Raw genomic sequence first — 15,165 nt, 5'->3', positions numbered from 1 at the left:
AATTTAATTAATTGTTTCCACAGATGAATGAAATCCAAATTATATCCAAGTTGTCGAAAAATCACTGAGGTTGAGATATATCTGGGCCTCCCGAAAATTTTGTAGAGAGACATTCGATAGAAATTAATGTCGGATTATTGCAATTGAACAAAATCGCGTCAATCGATGGAGAAATACGTTGAATTTGTTTTTTCGAAACGCGAATTGTTTCCCGCTACTGTCAGTTAATAGATGAACATTACTACTTGCGCTTCGAAAATTTATAAAGCGAGATAGAAATGCAAAGATAACGTGACGATGTAATAAAACCAACCGCCAAGAATGTCCTTAATTCGTCTTAATGACTAAACATGAGAAGATTTGTCTTTTTCTGTCGACTAAATCTTGCGAATTCCTCTTTTTCCCTTTCCGCCTGCGTTTCCATTTGCGCTTTCTTACGGGCCATTTAACCGAGCTGCTACATAATGTCTGATAAATCCCCACAGTAACGCCCGATCTGGTAATATTTCCGACTACAAAGGACTGCTTTTCACTGTAATGGCACTTCATCGCCTTCTTCAATCTTTGTCCAATATAAAAGTACCGACATTGTAAAACCAAGAAGCGACCGATATTAATCTTCATTTTTGCATTTCGTTTACTTATAAGACATTCGAACGAATACAATTCGCATTTAGATTTTCTGGATCGTGTGTTATCGAACGCTTTATCACATAATAACTACGTTAGAAGTGATTTTTATCATTTATATAACTTATGGTTAAATAACATTTACGTTAAAGTATAATTTACATTAAAGTATTAATGTTTTTGTTTCAGTTTCAGTCAAACAGAAACACATGTACACACGTACACAAATGCAAAATTATTCTGCGTCAAAATCATGGATAATCAAGAGGCACGTTAGTGCCTTGCGCCAAGTTCACGCGCAACGAGGTGACGCTCGAACTGTGCGCGAGCACACTGTGCCTCTTATATGCGAAAATCAGGCATTTCAATGGAGGGGAGATTTTTAATCAGCCATTTTTTAATAACGACTAAACCGATCGACTTCTTTTTAATCTCGTTTGATTCACGTTGAAAAAAAAATTATTTTTGCGTTTTTGTTTGTTTCTGATTTTTCAAGATATACGACAATAAATTTTTGAAGTAAAAAATTTACGATTCAGAAACGTCGTGCGACCAAATTGTGCGCATGTTCGTATGCCTGCTGCCAGATGGCATATATATACGAGAGCGTTTTAAGACGAAAAAGAAAAAAAGACAGGAAGTGTGAGTTAGAAAGAGGAAGAGAGAATCACGAAGCACGGTTCGTAGTAGGTGGTTCGCGTTGTTCGCGTTGTTCGCGCGCAGCCAACACCTCCGATATAATCTTTTTTAGTCAACTGTATTGAACCTTGGCACAAAATAACTACAACCTATAAACTATCAATTTATAATCAATTTATGATAAAAAATTAATTCAGAAAACGGATAAAGAAATTTTTTTCGCGCCGGCAACACCTCCGATATAAGCTTTTTTTAATAAACTGTTTTGAAACTTGGCACGAAATAAATATAAACTATAAAAACTTTCAATTTATAATAAAGTTATAATAAAAACTTAATTCAGAAAACGAATAAAAAAATTTTTTTCGCGCCGACAACACCTCCGATATAAGCTTTTTCAATAAACTGTTTTGAAACTTGGCACGAAATAACGACAAACTGAGTATATTTTAAATTTATGAAGTAAAAAATTAATTCAAAAAACGGAAGAAACAAATTTTGCATAACAATCAGACTCCGGCAATACCTCCGACCGTGGTGGGCGCAGGGCCGTTTTATTGCGACGTGGTCGTTTCGCGCCGGCAACACCTCCGATATAACTTCTTTTATTAAACTGTTTTGGAACTTGGCACGAAATACCTACAAACTATATACTTTAAATGTATGTTAAAAAATTAATTCAGAAAACGGATTTTTTTCGCAACACCCCCGATATAACTTTTTTTAATAAACTGGTTTGAAATTTTGCACAAAATAAGTACGAACTATGTACTTGAACTTTATGTATACATAATATGTCATTGTAGTCACGTGACCGAGGTCATTGACCTCACCGCAGTTACGTGACCGAGGTCAGTAATCTCACCGCAGTCACGTGACCGAGGTCTTGGCGCGGCTGCATTACACTGCCGTACAAAAAAATAATTTAATTATAGTTGAGAAGCAGCCGCGCCAAGGTTTTGCATTAAATATTTTTAATATTTTGAAACAAGTGTTTCTTTTGTTACATCTCTATGTAATCTTACCAAAGTACATAGTTATGTACTTAGGATTAGTTATTAATAATCACACGAAAAAAAGTTAAAGCGTAGTCTTACTATAGACACAATTATGTTGTTGTATATTGTTTTTTAACGATAAAACAGGTTTTTAGAGAAAGAATGTTTTGTAGTATATAATGTTGTAGAACAGGTTTTATAAAAAAAAGAATTGTTTGTAATATTAAATCAATTTTTAATTTATTAATTTAAATACAATACGTGTTGTGCGTGTACTTGACGCCTGTTCTTATCTTTTTTTTTTTTGAAAAGATAAGTTTTTCGAGATATCACACATTTTGTATTTTGTAGTATTATTTAATTTTGTAAAACAAGTCTTATAAAGAAACAAGTTTTTGTAGTATTAAATCAATTTGTAATGTATTAATTTTTAATTTTTTACTTTATAAAGTTAAAGTTTATAAAGGTAAAAAAACAATTAATAAATTAAAAATTAATACATTTTATATAGTTTATTAATTTTTAATTTTTAATTTATTACTTTTTATGTTTGTAATTCATATATACTACGGTAAGGTCACTGACCTCGGTCACGTGACTGCGGTAAGGTCACTGATTCTGTTATATAGCAAATCTTCCGCTTTACTTTGTCTCTCGTTTACTTTTATTTCCGAGACAACAAGGCGGCATAGCACGTTTACCTTGTCGTTCTTTGCACTTCGATCAATTGTAACAAGAATTTATCGCCTTCTTTACAAATGCAACACGCGCATAGACTAGCAGAAAGAGCGAGAAAGAACGATAGATTAAAATGCGCAATTTCGCTGAGTGCTTCTTTCGTTCGTAACTGGCGTTTAAGTTCTTTCTTTGTTATTCGCGTCTCAGCTATCGTTTTAGTAAAGATTGGCCTCAAATTGTTTGTTATATGTGTAATCTCGCGTGTCTTGTTCAGGAATCAATATTACCGAAATCTTCTTGTTAGCAAACGAGAATTTACTAATATAACACAGATCTATCTCTTGCAATATTCTACGTGCATCGCTCTCTCCGAGCTGTTTGCTAATTAAATCTCGCGTTAATCTTTACATCTCATTGAACATTTAATTTAAATACTCACGTTCTCTCTCACTTTGATAATATTTATTGAATAATATCAAATATGTAATCTATTAATATTAAAAAAAACTTCATTACTGATAAGCGATCTTTGAAATTGAATATTATTTACACGTTTGTAAATCGCGTCAAAGGCGAATGTTTCGAACGCGATAAACAAATTACTCACTCAGTAGCTGCAATATTTGGGGCGCGCGTGCTGATTTACAACAACATATTTCGGAGAAACAAATTTAATCTTTTTGTAAGAAAAAAAAAACACATACACGGTTTGTTGTTTTCTCTACATTGTTACGTGTGTGTTTGTTTCCCCGAGACATTACATATCTTTTCAAAGTATTTAAACAAAATATTTATTTTATAAAGTTTTTATTTTTATTACAATTTTGCGCGCTGTTTGCAAAAACAGCTTCACGCGTTGCTCAAATGTTGCGTCATACTGCTGACTAGCCAACGTTTTAGTACAGTTTTCGTCAGCAACTACATGCGTAAGCAGCTTGTAATCTCTGTACAAATTTACGATCAAATCCAACTTGTGTACTTTGATAAAGAAAAAAAAACAGATCGCTATTAAAACCACACGATGTAACTGAGCCTCAACTCAGTTTTCGAGTACATTTTCCTTAACTCGGCACGGACGCGGTCGCGAATAACCACGGTACAGATCTCTCGTACTTTTGTTGGTGAATTTGTCCGAGCAACGTGAATAGCAAGCAAAAGCCGATCTTCTCGCTCGTTGACGACTGCTCTGCATTTCGCCGTTACACGCTGAATCCTCCACAAGATGGCATCTTGACCTCGGCATTTTCCAGCATAGCGGCGAAGGCTCAATTTCGAGCACTCCTCCTTCTCTGGAAGCCCCTTCGGCCTTTCACCCGATCTCCTTACACTCCCGTCTTTACGCGTCTCTCTCTCTGAGCATCGTCGAGATGTTATCCGTAGGAAAGCGGCATATCGAAAAGCCGGACAGCTCGATCCTCAGCAGATTCTGCAAATTGGACTTCGGGCAGTTGGGAATTGGTCTTATAGTTATCAAGTAAGATTAATAATCTTTTACAAAATGTACGCATGTATGTTTTTGTAGTCTTATTGTAGCATGTAACGTTTTTATTAATTTTAGTGAAATTGTGAATTATATATATATATATATTTTTTTTTTGTTTTAATAAATGAACCTTTCGTGAACAGACTAGGTCTACGAGACCTATTCTGTGAAAGATCAATATTTTTTCAATTTTGTTTTTTTGAATCAAAAGTTTGAACGATTCTGCGTTGATCAACAAAAAACATTGAAGAAATCTCTAGTAGTAGTTTCAAAGATGTGAGCGTTTAAAAAATTAATGTTTACTAGACACCGATGCGCAAGTTTGTGAGTGATCCTGGGAGACCCATGTCAGTACACGCGAAAGATTTATATTTACACCCAAGAATGTATACATTAATAATAATATATGTGTTATATATTGAATTGTGATATACTCGTTTTTGTAGTAATTGTAATTAAGATAAAGAAGAGACAAAACCGAATCAATAAAAAACATCTACAAACTTGAATAACTTTTATAACAGCAATATAGGAGAGAACCTGTTACGATTATTCTCAAGTTATTGCTTCTCATTTGATCTCCGGAATTTCAGCAATGAGCACCCTCTGATCCGGACTGGGTAAGTAATGAAGTAATCTGCACGTATACGTATAGAAACCGCGTGGCAATTAATTGTGGCATTAGCCGTGGCTACCTTTGCGGTATGTGTTTATGATAGTGATACGTAGGATTAGTTCTTCGGCATTTACAGCTCATAGCTTGTATGGATAAATGCAAAGTTACCGTGAGCTAAAGGGCGGTATAACGATCGCTTGTAATCAGCAAATTTGCGGCCAAGCCTTATCTGCCTGTACGTTGCTCGTTGAGCGCAGCTTGCTCACTGCATCGCAGTATCAACCTAAATGCATTTACATGCCATACCAGAAGATCTCCCTTTGTATCGCGAACAGTGCGACGCGATCATAATTGTTACTTACACGCGAGCTTGCCACGCGCGTGTATAATTTTATGTGCAATCAAAATTTATTACTGTACTGTATGTAATCAATTAATAATGAATCAGAGATATGAGTCGCGTTATGTTGTTCAATAACGAATTACAGATTAAAAAAAAAACGCGAGCAATTATATTATTGTGTTAAATTAAATTGCTATAAAAATACGGAATATTAAAACAATAAACAACGACCGAGGAGTGTAATCGGCGATCGGTAATCGCGCTCGAACAACGACAGTTCAAACTCTCATCATCCACTTATATATACAAATTTTTAATTGCACTTATATAAAATCAATTTAATAAATATGGCGAATATTAGATCAAAATGTTACGTAAAATAACTGTTATAACTGTTGAAATTGTGATTGATGATACTTGCGATATGTCATCATCACATGTCGTTTTGTATTATTATTTCGTTTTATATAACATGCCGAGGGATTACGATAACGCGCGGGATATTTTACGAGAAATGGAAGTTAAAAGCCATCCGTCTACATCGATGCGAAATACCATCTTGACTGTTGAATCGGTAAACGAGCCGACTGTGGATAAGACCTCTCGAGAATAAAACGAAAGAAGACGACAATCGAGCAGGAGGATATGAACCGTTGGAAACTTATTCAGAAATCACGGAACGGAGAGGGGAAGTAACGAAAGTTTTACGGTCGAGTTCTATGGATGGCTGAAAATTAAATCCCGCTGAGGATAGAGAATGTTCGATCTTACAATGCGCTCCAGTGGCAATCGGCATACGATCATTCATCATAGCCATTTCTCATTTCCTTACACAAGAGAAAAAGAAAGAGAGAGAGAGAGAGAGAGAGAGAGAGAAAGTTAAGGCAACGCCGATAATAATTCAATAACCAGCACTTTGACCGATTTCGTTTAAAGATCATTCGATATATGAAAAATGATCATAAATCGAACGATGAAAGAAAGAGAAGTCGATTATCAAAAATTACACTTGTACATTCAAATTCGTAAAATACGCGGATTTCGCTTAAGTAAATTATCTCGCGAGAAGTTTAAGCGCGCAAATTAACGCTCGCTCGACAATTGCAAACGAGAGACAATTAACATAAATATTCGACGTCGCATTTCGTAGCGTCTTTTTGCCGCTCTGTTTTTTTTTTTAATTTAAATAGACTTAAAACATGGCTAAGACAGGCGCAAGACATCTAACACCCTTTCGCACATCCGCTAAATAAAACCAAGCGTGTCAAGTGCAGTGTAAGAAGCGACATGAGATGACATGCGGAGCAACACGATGGAAACAGCAGCCTTTGGGTTGTCTTCGTGTACTCGCAATGCGCATTGTTGGGCACGATCCTGTCTTGTCGTAAGCACGAAAATTCGCGTGAAAAAGTGGTCTTAAATATAAAAACATATCTTTCCGGAACGAAAAAGTTGATTCAAAATATCGAGGCTGCACATTTTTTAGTATTAAAATTTTATACAAATTGATTTCGTGCGCTGTTCGATAATGCAAATAAAAAAAGAAAAAAAAAAAAAGAAAAAAGAAAAAAACAGTTCACGTCACCGACGCGTAATTTACGCGGCGCGGTCGCGAGGGTTGGATCGATCGTTACCAAATATCACGGGACAAAACTATGGATAAAAACTAGCCGAAAGAGAAAATGAATCGGAGAGGGAAATGTGAGCGGCGGCGGTAGCACCGACGGCGTCGGCAATAAACCACAAATCATTGTTTTATGAATATTCAAGACCGCCCGCGAAAATAACGTCGGTTGCGGCAGATCGATCGGCATTTACTTCCTTCCTACGTCCTTATGCCGTCGTTTTAAGCTCGCCTTATGCAAATGTACCCGCGTCCGATACCCTCTCGTTCTTCTCTCTCTCTCTCTCACGCGTATCAACCTCTTCGCGAGCGCGGATGCACGCGCGTGCGATTCTCAACGGATACGACGGCGAACGGATGAACAATGACGCCGAGCTTCCGCTTTTTATCTGATTTTTTTTTTTTTTTTTTTTTAGAGGAAATTCCGGCCACATAGTACAAAGAGATCAGAAAGAAAAATGGCGGATGACAGTCTTTTCTCGTGATCCACCAAAGCGAAAAATTCAAGTAGGACATAAACTGCCGAGCCATTTTTATTCTTTTTTTTCCTCAGGTTATTTTATTTGCTACATCTGAGAACAAAATTATTAAGAAGTTCATCGCTTTTTCGAACGATAAATCTATGTGTTACATCGCGTCTCGCTGCCGAGAATATTCGAAAAATGCATTATATTCCAGCTAATTCGATATACGCAGTATCACTTTTAATGTGAGAATCCAACAAAAGATTCGCCACAAGTAATTCGCCACGTTCGCACTTGCATTATTGCAGAAATGAATTCAACCGCGGAGTCGTTTCCATCTATAATTAAGTTAATTAAATTTTTTAAATTCTTCCTAATGAAAGTGCTGTTTCGAACGCTTTTTTCAAACATTGAAAATTACATGTATTTCTGTTAAATCTGCGCTCCCGGCATCTCTGGAAAGCAGAAATGAGCGCTGAAATAAAAAAAAAAAAAAAAAAAAAACCAGATACAATTCTTATCCGCGGTGTGCTCGTCTCACGAACTCGCGCGCGATATTTTATTATCTCGTCGCTCTCGGAAACGTGAAATTTTTCTCGCGTGTATTTGCGCGTATCCGGTAATTTAATCATTGCTTTGTAATTTGATAATTGAGAATGAGAATGATTAAAAACCCCGTGTGTCTCTATATCATTATTTTAATAACTTTCATAAAAGTGTCGGTTCCCGCAAACTCAAGACCGTATCAATGCGATATTTTTCCACCTTAGCAGGTTGATTGGTATTCCGCAAACGAATCGTAAAGTCCAAGAACTGATCCTGATATATTCTCCCGGCTTACTCGCGCTCGCGCGCGACGAACGACTAACACGACGTCTCTTTTACACCGCTATAATTTCCGCTCTCGAGCAACAATGAATTTAAGTTACGACTCTGGCGACCGCTGACCACCGCGCGCGCGCGCGCGCACGATCTATATTTTATTTCTCGTCTACCTTCCTCTCGCGCGGAGAATGACGTTAAATGTGATCGATGCGATAAGAGCGATTTATACGAGGTGAACGTATCAAATACGTAATCCCGCAACGAAACAATAAAATAAGCGAATAATGACACCATTTTCGCATTTATTTGCGAATGTTGTTTTTTTTTAGTCAAAAATATATTACCTTTGCAATTAAACTCAAAATTATATTTAAGTAAAATTAAGCAAATATTCTCTCTTTGATTTAAATGTTTTATGCTGTAACAAGTAACGATGATAAAGAGAACTTGAATATTCAGTTCGAGTACATTTCAGATCTGCGAACGTTTCAACTTTCGCGACAGCGGAAGTGGACGACTGGATCTTCGGATCTGTAACTGTTTGCGGGACAGGTATGTACACCAAGATCTCCGATAAAGTAATAGTTCCTGCGAGCGAGGGAGAAGGAAGCTCGCGGAAATATTCTATAGGAGTTTTGCAGCTTCTTTGATCGCGCGGGGATCTGCCGGGAGAGTCGCCGGCGGAGAAGAGAAAACGCGAATATCCAATCCCTTAAGTGTCCCTCAAGGCGACGAACAAACTTACGATATTTTCCTGTCGGCGGGGATCACGGGTTACGCAAATAACGCCCGGTATTTTTGAGGCAGAACACAAACGCGGACTTGAGCGTCGCGACTTTCTTATCCGCGTATCACTCCGGGTTTCCGCTGAGAGCAAACTGACTCGGCGCAAACTTCGCCGCGCGTCCCGCGTCCGCGAACATTTTCTGAACTACAGAAAGTTGACGGTAGAGTCGACGCGACGTACACATGTCCGAGCAAGAATTTCAATGCACCGCGTTGTATAAAACAAACTTCTACTAACCACTATCCGAATATCGATCAAAACTGCGAAAAAAAAAAGGTGTTTTACAGAAAATAATCATATAAACATAATTAATTAGTCACGGCTGACCATAAATCTTGAATGTGCCTCTCATGTGTTCGTGATAATGCGCTACTATAGAATTAATAGAGTTTATAACCGAACGTCGAGTTCGCGGTAAATTGTATGAGAGTGAGGCAGGTGAAACGTTTCCGACGAAAGCCACGCAGCATATATTCGCAGGATAGAATACGCTCTAATTATACACCGTCGCAATGCAATTATCTCGGGTATGATGAACCTATTACTGACACGGATTGGCAGAAAATACTCTTTGCCGCCAGATAAAACTTTTCCGTTGTCGCTAAGGTCTAATCCAAAATCGATTCGAATCGGATAAATTCGTTCAAAAAAATTGCAATTCGGTAAAACTTTCAATAAATTTTTATGAAAAATCCTTTCGTGCAAATCCTTTATTGCTAAAGCATATTTTTTTTAGAATAAGAAGATACGTTAGTCTGTTTTTTTTTTTTTTTTTTTTTAATATCTGCTATATACGTTATAATATTTGCTTGTATGTATTTATTTATATTTATTTTTATGGAAAAAATTATTTATTTTTTTATCACACAAAAAACACATTAAATCTGTGAAGTATATATTTAAACACAATATATCCATTTGTGTGTAATCCGAGTTGACAGAACGCTTTTATATCGTGAAATCAATAATATAGTCTCGCGATACGGCAACTTGTAATCAAAAGTGATTAGACAAAATTACTCGGTGTTTTTCTCTGTATACGCTTATGTAATTTAACTGAACGCGGATAAAAGTGTAACTAAATATCTTTCGCAAATAAACAGACATCAAAATTTATTAAACTGTAGTAATATTAACATTATAGTTGTAAGAGTGTTTCGCGAAATTCTTGTACGCGCATCAAACTATCAGTTTAATTTTGTAAAGAATAAATTTGAAAGAACTATAAAGACAAAAAAATTTTTTTAATAATTATCTATTTTGTATAGATTTAAAAATAGCTGTTTTCTAAGAAACAGAGAAATTGTTTTGATAATTAATACATCTTGTGTTGGACAAGATCATTGAGCAAACCTATGTACTTATATTTTGGCCTGACTCGCACATTAGTGTTGGAAAACACACATTACACATAAGTAAATCTCTCTATGTAGTTGGCTAATGCAAATGCTACTCAGCGTAATTTACATTATGTCTCCATAAATTAACATAATAAGTAGGCAATGTGCACGCGTTAGCTATGAAATTAGCTTGTTGAATTGTAACTATCGTATTACAGTCGCAGACACAGCAAGAATAAATAAATATAATTACAACAAAAAATTAAACACAATTTGTGACTTTTATTACGCAAGAATATTAAAACAGCGCGCATACATAAGCATGTTTATGTTTATTTACAAAAACAAAAACAAAAAACGCGATTTAATTGGAGGAGTGAGCAAAAAATGGATAAAGCAAAATGTTTTCTTAGAAGAAAACGTAAGAGAAGGAATTTACTTTTTTCGTTCTCATAGTCGCTAACCAAACTAAGTGCATGTGCATGTCGCATCTCTTATCTGTAGAGCAAAACAAAACGTCGTCAGACGTGTGGTTCGTATGCATTAAGCTCAGGTGACTGAATGATCGCGACTGTAATCTCAATTACAGTACCGCAGATTGCGTAAAAAGCTTTTCTGCGCGACGCGCGAGTGTGCGTTGGCTCGAGTTGCTCCGAAAAGCGTCGGAATATGTCACGTCACATATTTCGCAGTCGGAGGATGGTTTTGTTCCCGCGAGAAAAATACTCGTTTTTTATAATCATTTACACTGACATGTATCATTTAACGCTCGACGAAATATTACAGCGCGGACGGAGATGTAAAGAGTGAAGAATAAACTTACGGCGGTGTGTGTAATTAAAACTGACGCTCGATATTTATGCTACGTTACGTTTATGCTGTTATCTGTGTGCCCATAATAATATTTAAAAAAAAAACAAATCATCTGATTGTCTTAAGAAAAATAAATTAACAAAAAGAAAACTATTTTCATAAAAGTAAACGATATATTATTATTATTATTCTTTATAATGTAAAACCAAGAATATAAATTGGTGTTAGAAGTTGTACACAGATGTATCGCGTCATGTAACGCTAGAAATTTAAATAAATCGCGCTTCTTACGTGCTTTGTACGCAACGTAATAAGAGGCTTAATGCTTACCGGGCAAAGAAACGAGAGTAAGATCTTATAAAGAAAACTTATGCTGATTCACACACAGTACAAAACCAACTCCGAGACTTGAGTTCGAAATCTTTATTTCATTTATTCCCCGCAAAGAAGATAGAACACGATTGCTTTTCAGTTTAAATGTTTTTCTGTCAGCATTACAGTATGTTCTTTTTTTTTTTTTTTTTTACACGTAAGTGAGAACAAATTCTCGTAAACATCTCTCACAAGCGACATTATTAGATCGAATAGAAAAAAATTTGCTTTTTAAAGGAACTTTAGAGAAGCGCGATTTTCAAAGGGTAATTTTACTTTCAGAAGGTATGTATAAGCGTTATTAAAGTTTACACTTTAAGCTTAAAGTGCAGTAAACATCGTTTATCTGCATCTACGAAAGCTAGCAGGTTCTGATCGATACATACCGCCGTTCCGGATCGACAAACCGCCGTTCCCTTGGGTGCTTTTTTCCGTCCTTTCCGCTGCATTCGATCGCAAAGCAACGACCAACCCGCTCAAAGGAACTCGGAGAACCATTAAACGATGCAAGGGGGCGACAATGGCCGCGTCGATGCGACAAAGGCGATCGCACGCGTTCTTCCTCCGTCATTCCCTTCGCGCTAGTTCCTTCCCGTTTTTTCTTCTATTCTCTTCCGAGACGAAAATGACGAGAATATAAGAATAGATTTTTAACCGAGAACAAGGATCCAGGAATTTTTTCTTCCACGCAAATTATTTGCAAAATTTCTATATGATTTTTTTAAATAAAGAGGAAAAATTCACAAAATTATTTTTTTATTTCCATGTTGCGTAGAAAAAATTATTATTCATTAAATAAATTACGCAGTAAGTAAGTTAACAAAAAAAAATTATATCCTTTTACGATTTCTTTCCTGCTTCTCTTTTATCTCTTACCCTTTTTTCTGAATCTTCTTATTTTTCGCCTAAGCAAGAGGCAAATGCAAGTAGGAACCCGCTGACCGGCGGCGAGAGGGTGAGTATCAATTACAGGGGTACCTCCCGTTAGAGTTTTCCGGAAATTCGCGTAGTAAGTCAAGTCCGGGGACACTAGAACTCCGTTGGGCGAACAATGCCGGCAGGCCGCGGGAGCTTTCGCATTTGCATATGAATTGGTCGAGTCCGTGTAGGTCGCCGGCCTTAGCCTCCGGCACCTCCGACCGACTTCGTCGCCACCCTCGTCGGTCGACAAAGGTGGACACATACGACCAGGTGGTTCACGGCTCGACTTCTAGATAGGTCAAATTACCCTGAGGACGAAGGGGCTGGATAACTGGATACTCGCTTGACACGTTTAACAACGTTTGTCTAACCGATTGGCGCGTTTTTCAGTCTGCGCACGTGTATTCTATATTTGAAAATATTATTACTATTTACTATTTGTGTTTTTCATAATTTAGTTGTTACATAACTATTTTTGCGATTATATAATTGCGTGTGTTTTTCTTGAAAAAAGAATATCTTTTACTGGAAAAAAATATTTATTTACTAAAGTTTTAATTTTCGAATTTTTTTTATCATACGTAGAAAAATTCACTTTTGTTATACGCAATATACACGTGTAATTTATTGACGCGTGTAACGTCAATAAAATTTTTTACATTATCGCGCTGTCAAATTAAACTTGCTTGAATATCTGCGTTTCGCTCGCTGTGCGTAGAGCTATCACGACGTTCTGAAATTACACGCGGTTAATTAAGACGCAATTACGATTTGGTCCGCGCGGAGAGCCGTCATGAAATTGCATCTTGAGCGAAACTCTCTCTCTCTCTCTCTCTCTCTCTCTCTTTCGGCTGGGCGAATCCTCCTCTCTCAGGGACGAAGCGCGGCTTTACGGAGCGCGCGGAGCGGGATGTTTGCGATTTTGCGAACGTAAACCAATTACACGTTGCGGAGACGTGGACCTCGGAATAACCTCGGCAATAACTAGCTGAGACACGCGAGCTCCGATCAATTCGTCGTGTAAACGTGTACACGTTGTACGTACGTTTATATGTTTAGAGCGCGTTTGATATTGCATCGCGACGCATCCGAGGTAATTAGAACACACAACGCGAAAATTCGATAAATTCAATAATTTCTTTATTCGAAATGGCAACAATGCGCGTTCTTGTCGCGCGCGCGCGCGGGCGTTTATTACGCTGTCAAGATAACGCGGCATATCATATTCCACCAATCGATTGCTCGATTATATAAAATTTCTCGTTGAACAAAATCGATCGGTTGCGTTCGATACAAAAATACAAGATACCTGCTGCAACGACAGTTTTTGCTACGCTTTGCTAGAAGAAAGAGAGCAAACAAAGAGCTGTACACTAACGTTTTAATGTTAAACTCGTTTATTTCACATTTGACCAAAGAATGGAGGAGATAGGCGAACAATGGAATGCACCATTTCGAGAATGCACCGCATACGTAGAAGTCGGAGGGAAATTAGTTTCATTCTTGCAACTACTTGTTTAAAAGGAATCCTAATTGCTCCCTCGTGTAACGGATTCCCGAACACACGAAACTTGCTGGAATCTTGTAAGATATGTACATGTATCTTGGAGTTCTTGTCTCATCGTGATTCGGGAAAAAGGGAGAGAGGGATGGGGAGGAAGGGTGGATATATATATATATATATATATATATATATATATATATATATATAAGTGACTGATGGATATAAACACGGCGGTTTTCTCGGGCGCCACGTTCTAAGTTCGTTCGTGCATATGTAGTATTTTTCAGGCGGGTATCTCGGAGTATCGCGTCGATGTCACCGTCGATACGTAATGTCGTATATAAGTTATTTCGAAAGCGCAAACGACGATTCGACCCGGGAAATTCGTCATTCATTATTTCAGCGCGATTGTATAATGCCTGAGAAATCCTGAACAGTTATTACAGCGGCGTCGCAGGGACTCCCACTGTCCCATCGGATTTCGAGATTCAGCGAATTACGGCAGGGGAATGGATTTACAATGTTTAATTTACTACTCCGGGCTGGGTGGGGATTAAAGGCGCGTCGCCGGCGGAAGATTATTGGCGTATAAAACGAACGGAAATGATGACATCCACGATTTCATTACTCGTGAAAATGAAACCGATGGATTTTGACCCCTCGTCGGTCAAGCGGATGAAGAGAATCAACAACAATAAAAAATTGCTCGCATAATCGAAAAAATTGAATTCGTCGAATCGCACGTTTGTGTATAGTTTTTATGAGCTTCCGCTGGATATTCTTTTTCGCGTAAAAAAATTTCTTTGTTTGTCTTTCGACGAACTACATCTAAATCTGGCTCGCGTGTCTAGCGGGGTTTTAAATTCCAATTTTGTTTTCCTCGCGCGCAAGATACGTTAAGACTTACGAGAGAGATCACGTGGAGTGTTAAAAGCGCATTGTAATAAATAAAGGTCGCGAGGTGTAAATTAAAAATAATCACGACTCTCTTATCCGCATGCGCGTGAAAATAAATCATAAATTCAATCGCTAACAAAAGAAAATGCAAATTGTGTTCCAGCAAATGCTCGCGGTGCCACCTCACAGTTCATCGATCAATCATGCTGCCTCGTCGGCCCTTCCTGTGCG

Source organism: Pseudomyrmex gracilis, unplaced genomic scaffold (assembly GCF_002006095.1).
Source record: "Pseudomyrmex gracilis isolate BER0280 unplaced genomic scaffold, ASM200609v1 scaffold_61, whole genome shotgun sequence".
NCBI lineage: Eukaryota > Metazoa > Arthropoda > Insecta > Hymenoptera > Formicidae > Pseudomyrmex > Pseudomyrmex gracilis.
Note: the sequence above shows the minus strand (reverse complement) of the source record.